The sequence below is a fragment of the Primulina eburnea genome, chromosome 10 (genome assembly GCF_022965805.1).
Source record: "Primulina eburnea isolate SZY01 chromosome 10, ASM2296580v1, whole genome shotgun sequence".
Lineage (NCBI taxonomy): Eukaryota > Viridiplantae > Streptophyta > Magnoliopsida > Lamiales > Gesneriaceae > Primulina > Primulina eburnea.
Window position 1 is genome coordinate 12465732 of NC_133110.1, and position 6000 is coordinate 12471731.

Below are 6000 nucleotides of genomic sequence, written 5' to 3' on the forward strand. Positions count from 1 at the left end.
AGGGTAGTAGAAATTACCAGTAAAGTCTACTCCTTCTGGTGATAGGCTCGTGCACGAATGACATAATATTTATGTTTTTCGAGCAGCCCAAATTTCCTTCTCAAATGCCTAGTACATACAACAAATCATCAATTGAGTGAACCGGAAATATACGTCAAAATATTTCAAAACGTGCAATAAAGAAATTAATGGCCCCAAAAAATAATCACACTTACGGCTGAGCGCGCTCCTTGTGAGCTTTTCTTGGAATAGCATTCCTTAAAGACGACATCTTTATGCTAGCAAAAAAAATTCACAGAACTTTAAAATCAATTTACGCACTTCAGAAAGGCAAAAACCACTACAGAAAACATAAAGGGCTAACAAAAATCTTGAGTTGAAATAATTTAACCGTGAAACAACGAAGATTATCGGTACAGAAAAAAAACAACGGATTTCTTTCGTATTTACACCAAATTCAAAATAATTATTAAGCACAGAAGACTCGCCTGTGGAAAGCGGTGAAGGTTTTGGGTTTAAAGGAGACACCAATTGCAGAGAATCTTGATTTGATGAAAAGTATTTTATATTGTGGCAAAAAAATTATTCTAAATTAACTAAAATTCAATCATGCAAATTGGCTTCCGGATTGAGTGCAAAAACTTATGTGAGACGATATCACGAATCGTATTTTGTGAGATGGATCTCTTATTTGGATCTTCCATGAAAAATATTACTTTTTATGCTAAGAGTATTATTTTTTATTGTTAATATCGGTAGGGTTGACCCGTCTCACAGATAAAGATTCGTGAGACCGTCTCACAAGAGACCTACTCCTGATTGAGTATACAAATACACACACAAAACAAAAAATTATGATATCACAGAAATAAAAAAAAATCTTGATATTATATTAAAAAATTTAGAAATAATTTTTATATGATTTTCTTATATTTAACTAGAATAATTACTTAAATATGATAGTATTTTATTATTTCAAATTTATGAAATTGTTAGAGATGATATCATATTTTAAAAGATTAATTTGATTTATAAACATAAAGAAATATTTATTAGCATATGATAATTATAGACGAACCACAAATTTTATAAAAATAGGCTTTGGTGATATTTTTTATTAAAAAAAATAAAATATTTTATCATTTGTTTGAGCTGATTTTTGTTACATAAAAATTAGATAATGATATGAAATTTAATTAATTCATGTATCTTAATGTTTAATAATCTAATATCATTGTGCATGCAATTATTTGATTAGAGTTTCATTAATTTTTAGATTAAACTATGAAGATTGATATTGAAAATATTAATGATTCTTTTGTTGTAGTTTGGAATTATTATTTAGATAATGAAAAGGGTAAGGCGACGGTTTTAACGACGGTTTCGCGATCCGTCACCGGAGGCTGCGTCGCATTCTAGAAGCGACGGTTTTTCAACTCTCGTCGCTTATAGCGACGGTTCTTTGGAGAAGACCGTCGTTATTTTTGCGACGGTTTTAAGAAACCGTCGTTAATATTAAGCGACGGTTTATACAAAACCGTCGTTAATATTAGCTACGGTTTTAAAAACCCGTCGCTAAAATATAGCGACGGTTTCGTAAAATCCGTCGCAATATTTAGCTTGAACCGTCAAGCGACGGTTTATTTAAACTGTCGTTCTATAGTGAATTTTTGATAAAACCCGTCGTCTTTAAAATTAAGCGACGGTTGATTGAAAACGGTAGCTAACATAGCGACGGTAGAATACAAGACCGTTGCACATGGGCGACGGTTTGTGGAATTGTCCCAATATTAACGACGGTTGATGAAAAACCGTCGCTAATATAGCGACGGTTTTAATAAACCCGTCGCTATTATAGCGACGGGTGTTAGTAAATTGTCGCTAAATTTAATAGGCGACGGTTTTAATATAAACCGTCGCTATAATAGCGAAGGTTTTATTAAAATCATCGCTACGCCTTCTATTTTTTTGTAGTGAACCGCGCTATGAATGACAATTGTAAGTTTATCCATTCTCAAATCCAAATCACGTTCTAATAACTTCACTACTCTATTCTTCAATTCTAAAGCCATCAATCTTTGTTCCTGAAGTAACAATCAATATCTCATCAAATAATCGGACACCATAAATCTTCAATGGCTTATAAAAAAACATGGTCTGAATCTCTTCCAGCCGATACAAGATCATTTTCCACGAACTTAGGAATCTCTTTATTCGTGTTTAATAGTAATTCTTGAACTTTCTTATCAAACCCATTAAAGTAAACATTGATCAACATCGAACTCAAGGCAAATTCTTGAGGCAGACCCCTGCCTAAACAAACCCCACCCAATTCAATGTTGACTATTTTACATTCAAACCACCTTTTTATCAAATCTAGAAATGCCTTATCTTCAATTTTCTCACCCAGTATCAAAAACAACTTATCAATATGGCCAGAACTAAATAATTCACGATCAAATTTAACAATAAATCACCAACTTGGGTTCACCACCGAATTCTTTAGATACCAAATCGATGTGTGGCGGCCCAAGTTTGCTCGCTTGTCATAGCAAAAGGTAGCAAACCTAAAAACTTATGCATAAACCATAAAACTTGTTTGAACTCTCTCCAAAGTAACTCTTTTATTACACATATATCTAAATAGAACACATTTTTAAATGTTAGTTTTCTTAATATATATATATATATATAAAACATTCAAAACAACACTCTATTTTCCCACTTTTCTCTATTATATTTTTATGGAAAAGAATTTCGACAATGAAAATATAAGCTAAAAACTTTACACACATTATTGTAGTTCTTCGCAGTGAAATTTGATGGATCTGACTGCTCTAATGGCAGAGTATTTTTGGGAACTTAAAAGCATGAAATATCACTATATCGATAACTATATCTTTTTCATTATTTATAATATTATATTATTATTTTATATAATATAACAATTTTCAGTCACACCATAAATTCAACATGTGTTTTTCGATTCGATCACCGGTCCGGTTATGAAGGTGATCCGGTTATGAAAACATAGAAGTATACTTTTGTTTCCAACATCAGTCACAGAAAAATTATGTTTCAACGTTTACGGTTGTTCCGATTAAAAAATCACGCAGTTTCCACACAGTTACGAAAATTGTGCTTCCCAGATGACTACAGGATATTGTTGCACGTCCCCTCCTCAGGTTCTCATTCAAGAAATCTTCGTTATATAAGTATTCTATTCAACGTTTCCTTTCCTGTCGCCATTTATACACGGGTCTTGAAGTGGGACTAACCATTTCATCTTCACGCAGTTTGCGTTTCTTACCCCTTTTCTGCATTAATGATGCATTAAAATGATTACCCTACAGCGAAACAAGGAAAAAATGAAGCGTATAACGTACTCTCTGAAAAATTGATACCTGTAACTCTTTCTGCATAGACATATCCGTGTATATTTTCTCTAGATCTTTTAACCGTTTTTTTCTAGCCTCTAGCTCTCGATATGAAGAATCTGTCTTCCTGCATGTTGACCGTGTTTCTATACACAATTAAACTAAACTCCTCAACAACAAATTCTAGTCTAACTTCCTCGATGTAGAAGAGAAACAAAAGTAATATGAAGGCCTAAAGCCAAGGAGAGACTGAAAAGAAATTTGGAAATCAACCAAAGCAAACTCATCAAAAGGAAAAGGATTTGTGCACGGCGGACATATAACCAACCATTTGATTCGATAAAGTTATGTTCTACAAGAAACAAAAAAATCATTTGGAATAAAACTAAATACCCAAAATCAAAGTAGAAAGATACAACATAGAAAAAGGATTAAATTTTAGGAAAATGCAGCAACGATTGCCAACAAGCAAGACCCTTTAGGGAATATGATAGATAGTAGTTCATGATAAAAGAAACGTCAGTTGGGTTTAAAAGCTCTAGCACTTGTACATCAATTCGATTTCTTGAACCAAAGTTCGTCAAGTGGCAAGGATAAATGATAGAGAAAAGTATCATCCCCTAATTCCCATAAAATTTATACAAAGATTCAACACTCACAATGACGGGATAGTATTGATCTCTGGGAAGAAATAGAAGCCCAGTAGAAAGTCCAGACAAGACAAAAAGGACACACGGCCATAAATATTTATCATGCACGCATAAATGGAATTATAATTAACTCACATAGCATGCGATTGATATTCCCAATTGGTATATATTTGTGACCCACAAATCCAAAAAAGTTTTTGAAGATAAAACTCGAACAACAGCAGGGAATACCCTAGAAGTAGAAATTGAAAAATAAATTCAATAAGAAAAATAAGATATTATGACAAGGCGCCAAATATCACCATATTCCATCAACAAGTGAGGTATTGATAACTTAAAAGAGGTAAAGTATGGGTGGTGAAGAGACAAATGAAAGAGCTGTTGATGACAGGCAGACTAAAGCAAATTATTTCTGATTGTCAAGGAAAATTTGTAGTCCACTTTGTTTTTGCAATATAGCTTATGGATTGACGGTAATGATATCATTTGGTACTCAGTAGGGATCTTAATTGTGGTGAGGCAAGTAGAAACATGTTATCAACCTGGCAAATCAATTTCGTAGGAGGCAATTGACTAAAAAAAATAGCTTTCAGTACCTCAAAATAACTTTAGGCAAGTCTTTAAAAGCTGATGGGTTCCCTTGTTCTGAAAATTTTTGGCGGAATTCTCTTGCCTCCTCCCTAGAAAGAGAATCAACAGCCAGCCAACATACTTCATGAAACACAAAAATATCTACTAAGCTCAAAATGCTATACTACTGAGCAATATTAGCACTGCACCATTTTATGCATTAGTACTTTGTGTGACCAGTACATTACCACCAAATCACTGTCTTGGATGAAAAAAAATCTGTCATTTGCAGACACACAAGTGTAAACATGGAATTCAAATGATTCAAACAGAAGTTCCAGAGAAGACAGTCTCATTGCCCCTTGGTCATTGAACTTTTGAAATTGGCCATCAGATAGTTTTATCTTAATTGCCTAGATTACATATTAGACGTTCTTTCTAAAGCAGAAGGGAATAAAATGACTTTGAAGAAATAAATTCATTGAGCTATCAGAAGCGACCACATCTAATAATGAGAAAAGAATAAACTTTGGTGGTGACATAACTATTATAACTTGAAATTGACTACTCTAAAAAATGGGTATGAAAACTGTCAAAAATCAGCAGAAAAATGGCTTGATCACTCACCTGTTGTCGGCATAATAAACATGTTTGGATGATGACTGATTGTCAAGAGAATGCAGCATACCATTAAGTCTTTCAATTTTCTGCATCTAAAAAGTTAAATTTCAGAATAAAGAACCTGCATGACAGCTATCTCGAGAATCCGAGACCCAAAAAATCAGAAACTCTAAAATAAAATCTTTTTTTCAGTTTGAAGCTTTTGCAAAATATATCCAATGTCTTGGGTCTTCATCAACATCAGCTCTTCGTTAGTGTACTTATTATCCTGGCTCCTTTACAAAATCTACATCCAACAGATAACCTCATAAAAATAAAATTTTCCAGCTTACTCAGGTTTATGGACTCCGCCAACAGTTTTTGTTTTAATCATCTTGAAGTAAAATTCATCTGGGTTCCTCAATGCTGCTTTTTCCTTAAGTTTCTGTTATAAACACGCAGAAGCGACTTACCATAAAATAAGAACTCGCCAAATTTCGTTCATAAAATGCTACCAAAACCAACAAGATGCAGGGTAGTAGAAATTACCAGTAAAGTCTACTCCTTCTGGTGATAGGCTCGTGCACGAATGACATAATATTTATGTTTTTCGAGCAGCCCAAATTTCCTTCTCTAATGCCTGGTACACACAACAAATCATCAATTGAGTGAACCGGAAATATACGTCAAAATATTTCAAAACGGGCAATAAAGAAATTAATGGCCCCAAAAAATAATCACACTTACGGCTGAGCGCGCTCCTTGTGAGCTTTTCTTGGAATAGCATTCCTTAAAGACGACAT

At 33.5% G+C, this 6000-nt stretch overlaps 1 pseudogene; it reads right to left on the minus strand.

Moving 5' to 3' along the window:
- Positions 1-3095: 3095 nt before the first annotated feature.
- LOC140842359 (probable U3 small nucleolar RNA-associated protein 11) lies at positions 3096-6000 on the minus strand (annotated as a pseudogene).